The sequence below is a fragment of the Diceros bicornis genome, chromosome 14, assembly GCF_020826845.1.
Source record: "Diceros bicornis minor isolate mBicDic1 chromosome 14, mDicBic1.mat.cur, whole genome shotgun sequence".
Classification (NCBI taxonomy): domain Eukaryota; kingdom Metazoa; phylum Chordata; class Mammalia; order Perissodactyla; family Rhinocerotidae; genus Diceros; species Diceros bicornis.
The window spans coordinates 54,775,427-54,784,574 of NC_080753.1; the positions used below are offsets into that span (position 1 = coordinate 54,775,427).

A 9,148-nucleotide genomic window follows, 5' to 3' on the forward strand; every position below is an offset into this window, starting at 1 on the left:
CATCTCTACTGTATTAAGTTATGAGAATTAATCCTTGGTATCTATTTGCATATGTATTTTTGAAAATTTATTTATTATTTTTTCATTCATTTGCAGTGAGAAGACCTCTTCATTTTTTTTTCTCTGAACACTGCTTTGCTCAAGTATTTTTTTTTTAAAAGAAATGATATATTACAGATAAATCTATTTATATAGATACAGGTAACATACCCTACCTATCTGATCCCCTTTCCCTCCTTTTTTCTCCAGGGAGAACCACTATCCTTAAGTTCCCTTTGTACATTTTTATACTTTAACTACAAGTCTTTGTGTGCACACTCAGTATTGTTTTGGCTTTATATAAATGCTACTGCATTAGGTCTACCCTTCTGTAGCTTACTTTCTTCCTCAATATTATATTTCTGATATTGAACTATATAATACATGTATTTTATTCATGTTAACTGTTGTATAATATTTCATTATATGAATATACTAAGATGTTTTTATACATCTAATTTCAGTACCCATTCCAATTTTTACTATTTAAAAATAGCTATTTGAACATTACAAAATCAGCTTTAATGAGTCTTCTGGCACATATCTCTTTATATACACAGGCTAGAGTCTCTCTAGGGCATATACCTGGGAGTAATATTGCTGGGTCCTGGGATATGAGCACCCTCAACTTGACTCAGTATTGTCACATCATCTCCAGGGGAGTTGATCTAGTTATACTCCCTCCAGAAATGTATGAGAGCCCTTTTAAACTTAGAATGGTCAACCATTAACATTTTACCCATTTGATGGCCATGAAAGCTGTCAGATTCTTCAACTATTCTTTCCTGCTCCTTCAAACAGCTTTCATCCATTCAAAAAGGTTTTCTTACATCTGTAAAAACCACAACAAACAAAAACAGGCTTGCATATTTTCAGGACCGGTGCACACTTTCTGTTAATGCCAAATGCAGTGTTCATTTTACTGTTCAAATGTTATACATTGCATTCTTTCTATGACCAATTATTGAAACAATATATTTTTGTGGGTGCAAATAGTTACCTTTCAATTGGGTTTTTCATACTTTCCAAAGATGGGAAAATGTGTTCTGCAACCCCTGCCTTCAGCTAAATATATGTATGAGCCTTCCTGAGAAGCATCATTTACTGCAGCTAATTTGAGCTAGGATATATTGTGCAAAGTTAGAGAATAATAGGATATCCAGGAATCTGTTATACAGAAAGTCGAATAACTGTAATTAAGAAAAATTTTGGAAATAAAATGGCCTCAAACCACAAGTGGCTACTGAATAATAACCAAATAAACTTGGGACAGCTGTACTCAGAGAAAGAATAAATACATCTGCAGCACAGCAAGTAAAGGGAGAATATTCCTAAAAGAGGGGGCTACTTTCAGTAACTTTGGGCTATGGAATAATCTTTGTGTCAGATGATAAGGAAAAGGACCTTTGGTGAGGCAGTATTTGTTGTCTACTTCTGCTAAGTAAAGTTGTCTACATGGATAACAATTTATCAGCAGTTGCATATTCAATTCCAAGAAAGAAAAATCACAAGCATTAAATGTACATGCATGGGAGATACCTGCATAATTACTTGCATAAGAAATAAGCTGATTTAAAGCAAAAAGAAAAAGTGAAAACCTTAAAATAGTATAAATAACTACTGGGCATTTAATTAATTGTCTTTTCAAAAAAAAGGCAGAATTAAAGATTCTACAGTAATATAATTCTATTGTTAAATATTTCAGTAAAAGAAAGACTTAGTGATTCTTAACTATAATTATAGTTTATCCAGTAAAAAGCAAGATGAATATGCTGAATAGTTGTAGCAGGTATGTAGTGTTCACCACCAGCCCTACCGATGTCACTACACCATTCACACATAGGCAAACACACTTGAATATACCACCACCATCACTACACGCACCCACACATACAAACACACACACACGCTCACACCCAATGTAATATCTCCAATATTTTGGAGGGGAAAAAGCAAGCAAATGGCTACACATATTATGACCTTGCAAGACTGGTATTGCCAGAATTGCGAGCCAGTTTATTTAATTACCATTGAGCATCCATTAATACATTACATAAACCATTTTTCAAAAATTGCTAAATATATTTCATTTCTTGATATTTCACCCATGTTTCACTCTGCTGAGCTTGTTTTGCAACCTTCTTCCTCCTCCATTGCTTGTATCATCCATCTTACTTTTATGTTCTTTTATAATCATTATACTTTTATTATACTTCTTATTTTCTATCATAGTGCACTTTAAGTCAATTTCTAGCCCTATTTGAAAGAGATTTAAGATATTTCAAGGTCAAAAAAACATTATCTGCTATACTGATATGAAATATTTGTAACAATGCTCAAAATTTTTCAGTAAAACAAAATGGAACTAGTGGTTTAAATTGAAAATGAAAAAGAAATGTCTCAGTGGACCCTTCATATATGATATTTTAAATACACATACATTTTATCCACAAAGAATTTTCATATATGGTTATGACAGAACAATTTTGTCTAATTTAACTGGTTTACTACTGGTCAATCAAGTTGGCATAATTAGTTGTGCTTTAGGATAATCTGTGTAGCATTTAGAAATATATTAAATGTATATAAATATACATGCACCTATGTATTTTTATAACTCCACAGGCTACAGCCCAAATTAAATGTTTCTATAAGAGTCCCTTATGTGAAAGAAAATTGTATTATTCCTTGTTTCTCTTTTCAGACTTCATGAAAAGTGGAAAATAAAAAGTTACCAAAGTTACCCATATAATTAAAATAATAATATGATGTTTCTAAAGTAGTTCTAATCTGAAAATTTATACTGTCTCATAAACATTATTTTGGATCCATTTTTACATGAAATGAAAGAGCTAAAAACCTAGCCCTCAGAAGATAGAAAATAGACTAAAAAATAAAGAATGAAGAGACAGTTACAGAAGTACCCAATTGTGTAATTTGAGAGACTGCCATGAAAACCAAGTGAAACCAGGCAAACACACAGAGAAGGCTTTAGAAAAGATGTAATCATCCCAGCAGATTTAAATTGACCTCAATACTCATAAAGCTTAGGCTGGAGAGCCTCTCCCTTACACGGGTCCCTGCGAGTCCCAGGAGCTGCAGAGTGTTCCAATTGCCTAAATGGGTCTCTGAAAAAAAGGGCTCAAATCTTCAAGGCTCTGGTAATTTGCTATGATTTCTTTTCTCATGCTAATAAATCTTCACATTTGTTCTTAATTCTGTATTCATAATTTTGTGTTTTTTTACTTAGGGTGTTCTCCAAATACAATTGCCAGATGTATTAGTCTGCTAGGGCTGCCATAACAAATACCACAAACTGGTTGGCTTAAACAACAAAAATTTATTTTCTTACAGTTCTGGAGGCTAGAAGTCTAAGATCAAGGTGTTGGCAGCATTAGTTTCTTCTGAGGCCTCTCTCCTTGGCTTGTAAATGGCCATCTTCTCCTTGTGACTCCACGTGGTCTTCCATCTGTGCATGTGTGTGTCCAAATTTCCTCTTCTTATAAAGACACCGGTCATATTGAATTAGGGCCCATTCCAATGGCCTCATTTTAACTTAATTACCTCTTTAAAGACCCTGTCTCCAAATTAGGTCACAATCTGAGGTAATAGGGGTTAGAACTTCAACCTATGAATTTTGGGAGGACACAATTCAGCCCATAACACCAGATTTAGCAAATAAAAATACAGGGCTGGCACTTAAATGTGAATTTCAGGTAAACAGTGAATAATTCTATAGTATATGTATGTCCCATGCAGTATTTGGGACATATATAATTATTCATCGTTTTTCTTTGCATTACACCACGCTTATGCACCGGTATATACAGGGAAGTAGCTGCCCCACTGAAACTGAGCATGCACACACATCCTAACAGTGAACTGTGTGTGTCCTAAGAAACCCAGGACACAGCCCAGGATGGGGTGTGTCTTGGAACACAGCACATTCATGGGGGTGGGGAAGCATTACAAGGCACTTCTGAAGCTGCTGAGTTGCATTCTTAATAAAGGACAATTCTGAAGAAACCAGAGAAGTTCTCTAATAAGGGACTTCAGGCATCAAGAAGAGCTGACTGGGAAAATCACTGCATGTGGAGAAATTTCCCTGAAAGCACACCATGTCGGGAATCCCCCACACTGCCTGAGCAGGCTGCTGATTGTCATGATAATAACAGCTAGAGCTATTATTGAGTGCTATTATTGAGTGATAATGAGTGCTTGCAATGTCACAGGCAGGGTGCAAAGTACTTGATAACACTTCTACGAGGCCGGTACTATTATCATCCTCTTTATTTAGGTGGGGAACATGGAGGCTGAAAGAGTTTCAAAACGTTGCTCAAAGTCAAGCAGGTTCACTGCCAGGAGGGTACGAAGCCACCGCACTATCTGCTGGCTTCTGTGAGCAGTGCACCACTGTCCTGTGAAGGTTTAGTTTCAGCTGTCTGGGTTGAGACATGGCAGGCCACAGTGTCTGCTCTACTCCCCACTCTCCTTTTTCACCCTCCAGCCAAACATCAGGCGGGGGGAAAACTCCAGTGGCTGCCTTAGGCCTTTAGCTCTTGGAGCATTGGGAGGGGTCTTAGGGAGATGCTCTAAAGCCTGGTCAAAACAGAAGAGTTTGGGTCTACTTCTTAAAAGGTATGTGGAATTTACACAGCTTCTTTCTCTCCATAATTTTCTAAAAAATGATGTGGGATACAGCCTCAGTGACAGAAGTGAATGAACAAGCCCCGGCATTTCAGAGCCTTTCTTTTAAAATCACATATATCCCATCCTTTGGTCCAGTGACCTGAACCAGCTGTTTAGGTGATAGAAAACACTAAATTAACTGTGACTTGGCTTAATCGTTGGGACAAGAAAGTGATCCAGCAGAAAGGCATTTCCAATCCAGCCCCATTGAGCTAACCATTTCTCCTCTTTCTTCCCAACCACCAACCTCACATGTTAGGCTCCTTTGCAAGGCTCCCCTGCAAGGATTGGGTGTAAGTGCTAGAAAACCCAACCTCCTACTCGGGTTCCTCACGTTTTTAAAAAACATGTCTTAAACCTCCTCTGTCTCTGGTTAAAACCCTCTGCTTATGATCAGTCCAGTGTACACTGTGAGTTTAAATCTATTGTGAGTTTAATGTGGTCTAATAAGCTTTGCTTAGGAAAAAACTGTTCTTGGGTCACAGAACCACATTCATTGCTGTCACCAGCCAGCTTTTAATTACATGCTTTTGATTACCAGGGCAACGAGGGGAGAGACTGAGTCCTCTGGGTGACCTCATTGCCACCAATAGAGAAACAAGGAAAATAACAGGCATTCCATCTTAAAGGGAGCGTTACTTTTATCCAGTAGGACAGCACATTTGTAGAATGACTTGATCGTGATAATCTTGCTGGATGGTAACTGTTTCCTGATTGGCTCCTGTCTCTTTTTCGACTTTGAACTACTTGAGAAAAGAGACTGTATTTTTTTCTTTGGAATTCTTTGCTCTGCCAACACACACACGAAACACACATGCACACACTCACATTCCACATTACCTAATACACTACTTTATGCTGAGTTAGGATTTATTCTTCCTTAAACCAACTGGCATAGAAATGCTAAATGTTTCGGGAAAGAAACCGGCAGTTTAGAAGCTTCCAGGGATCAGATGTAGGGAGAAGGCAGATTTTAATCTCCAGGGAAGCAAGGATTTGCCTTGAAACATTGAGATCACAGTTGGCCACTTGGAAGGACTAAGTTTTGACAACAGAAGCAATAGAGATCTCTGGATGCAGAGGAAATGTAAAGGACCCAGTTTGTCAGAAGGCCTGTGATGTCCCGTAGGAGAGAGTAGCCAGGTGTAGCAGAGGCTGTCGGTGCCCCACCCACATCCCTGGGCCTTTGCCATCTCAGCACATACGAGCCCCACATCCATAGGCCAGAGAACCTGGGTTTTTTTTCTGAGGCATTCTCTGAGTGGTGAAGGCTGCTTTGCCCACCTAGGAAACAGACCAGAAATGCCAGGAAATTAACACCCCCAGGAGCAACTCTCAACCAATGACTGACTGGAGTTAGCGTGTGTATCAGATAGCTCTGCTTCCTAAAGAAATGTGAGGCCGCTTTGTAAAACAACAATTTGTTTTTATTATTTCTCATGATTCTGTAGGTGAGAAACTTGGGCAGGGCTCAGCAGGGCAGTTTTAGTCTAGAGACTAAAGTTGTAGAAACTTGTATCACTGGCTAACGTGCCTTCAGCTGGCAGCTAGAGGACTGCATGGCCCAAGAAGGCCACCTTCACATGTGTGGCCCATGGGTACTCCTCTAAGTGGCCTCTTTCTCTCCACGAGCCTCATTCTTTAGTAGATGAGCCTATTCTTTCCAGGATGGCAGCTGGCCTCCCCAGAGAGCGGGAAACTCGAGGTTTCTGGGTCTCTTACTGGCTTGGAACTTGCCAGGCCTCATTTCTGCAGCCGCCTGTTGGTGGAAGCAAGTCACTGGCCCGCCAGCCTGCGGGGAGGAAAAGCAGAGCCGGCCTGTCTGTGAGGAAGGGCAGGCCTGCGCCTCGGGGCTGGGAGGCCATCCACCACGGGGGGTGCGTGTCTGGCTCCCTCACCCGCCAGAGCTCAGGTCGTCAGGTCGGACAAGAGGAGGTGACTCCGCAGCGTGAGTGAGGGTGTGAACTCGCTGACTTCTCCCTTTCCTGCCTCTCTCGCTTGACCGTTTCTCCTGGGATGCACTCCCAAAGAAACCGCTGGAATTCAGTGCCTTTTTGCAGGGTCTGCGTCTGAGGGAGCTTGAACCCAGACCCGGTGATCGGGGATATTGAAGGCATCAATATAAAGGCCTCCTGTTTCCAGTCCATTTTCCAGTTGAAAGGGGTAAGTAGAACCAGGGGGCAGATGAGAGAAGCTTGGAACAATTTGCTCTTTTTCCCAGTTTTACAGTTCTCAGGTTAAATTCAGTGGGTTGGGGTGAGGAATTTAAAAGAAGAAATGTTACCTGTGTCTCCCTTTCTCCCATTGACAGCTTTCTGGGAACTAGAATGTTGGCAGCACCCTGTCTACAGTCGACTTTGGAAACAGGGCACCGTGAGTCGCTCTCCACTAAGAGGCTGTGAAAGTTCACGAAAAATCCTGCTCTCATCAGTCCTTGGGTTAGAAAATGTGCCTCCCGTCCAGAGCATGATGACTAATACCTTAGGTCTGTGATGCTGGTGACAGGGGCTTGTTTTATTGTTTTATTCTCTAAATTGGGAAATGTAAATAAAGCCCAAGTGTACTATGCTCAAGAGATTGTTGTATTTTTTATATTTTAACAAATTTTTATGTAAGAAGTGAACCTCAATTCTGAGAAAACTAGTTCCAAGCAGATTGGGATGTTAGCTCCCAGGGACTTTATTTATTTCCCAGCTGCGTTTTCAGTGCTGAGAGCCGGGTCCTATCACATAGCAGGCACTCAATGAATTTTTGTTAGATAAGTGAATCCCTGTATTTTGGGGAGGGGTGACTGATGACAAGGATAACCCTTCTGTAGCTCCCTTGCCACCCACCCCCACATCATTTTACAGATAATATAGCAGGGAATAAAGATATGCTAAATAGGAATAATTATTTTCTGGTACTGATGGAGGACTCAACATGTAGAAAAAATTTATATCTACATTATTGAGATACAGGAAATAAACTGTTAAATATTTTACATAAAATTTGGAGGTAAAAAGTTAGAAAAGAAAGGAAGAGGAATATTTTCAAAAATTATACATAGCTAATACAAATCTAAAAGGAAAGTTAAAAACCACCATTGTTGAACAGACTCATATTTTCTTTGACCTTCACCGTTTAGAATTCTACTCTGTAAATTTAATTCACTGAGCTTTTTGTAGGAGAAAGGTAATCGTCTCTGAGTTGTATAACAGGAAAAACCAGAAGTAATACAGGAAGAGAAAGCGTCTGTGGTCCTTAGAAGATCAGGGTGATATATATTCCTATTAAGTAGTTCAAACCCAAGACAAAATTGTAAAGTAGGTTATTCCACTTTGGGGTCCCTCTTTCCACCAAATCCTTTCTCTCAACTCCTCTCACTTCTTGAGTGTTTGGTCTTTGCCTAGGGTCCCGTTCATTCCACATGGCTCATTGAAGATCACTGCTCACTTACTGTGTGCCAGCATTGGGCCAGATGCTGCTGGAAGTACAGAGGTGAGCAAATGGAAGTGATCTAACCCTCATGGAACTTACTAACTGGAGGGGAAGGTAGAGAATAAATAATCACAACTATAATAATATAGAAAATAAATAGCTACAAACTATGATAAGTATTGTACCTCGTTATGAGTTGCTAAAGTAATTTGTCCGCTTTCAACATTTGAACAAACTTGCATTATATACATATTAAATTAAAAATTATGTTTTATATATTAAAACATTATACATTTTTAAAAACAGTCTTGGCTATACCTACCTATCTGACTTTATGGTTCCCTGACAGGCCTAGCCAGTTAGCACCCAAAGGATTAGTCATTATCACCCAAGTCTATCAAAATATCTTCATTATATCCTAGTCCCTGGGTATCCTGTTTCCTGATAACGGAACCTATGATAAGTCTTTACTGGCTGATAAGGAGCTATTTTGTTGGCCCTTGTTCAGAGATGCAGTAGCGTCAACAAAAAGAAATGAATATTTAAAGGAATTTCAGGTTCTGGCTGAGGACTGACTGGGGATTATTCTGGGAAGAACTGCTTGACACCCTGGAAATAACATCATTCAAGTTGATGCGGACTTGGCCTACCCGTAAGAAGGTTATACTGTAACGCAAAACACTCCTTTAGTGCTTCCGCTGTGCATTCAGTGAGATCCTTGTGGTCTGAAAAGAGATAACACGGGCTTCCCAGAGGACTTGCTCCTGTGATTTTTCTGAGGGTGATCTCTCTCCACAGAAGTTCCTACACAGTGAACCTGCCAAGGCGTGTTAAGGGAAGTATGACTGCCTGACAGACAGTCGACTCTGCAGCAGACTTTGGCAGTAACCACAGAATAGAGACACACATTTCACATTTGTTCTTCGGAAATCCCGAGGCAGAAATATTCTTCTTCCTTCCTTTGGGCTCTATGAAATACTCTATTTGCCTTTCCTCTCCA

The 9,148-nt window shown here is 39.8% G+C and overlaps 1 long non-coding RNA gene across 1 annotated transcript; it reads left to right on the forward strand.

The window, feature by feature from the left end:
* The first annotated feature begins 6,747 nt into the window (after positions 1-6,747).
* On the forward strand, positions 6,748-7,301 carry LOC131413511 (uncharacterized). The gene is made up of 2 exons (XR_009221956.1): positions 6,748-6,891; positions 7,040-7,301. It is a non-coding gene; the product is annotated as an uncharacterized LOC131413511 (long non-coding RNA).
* Positions 7,302-9,148: the final 1,847 nt, after the last annotated feature.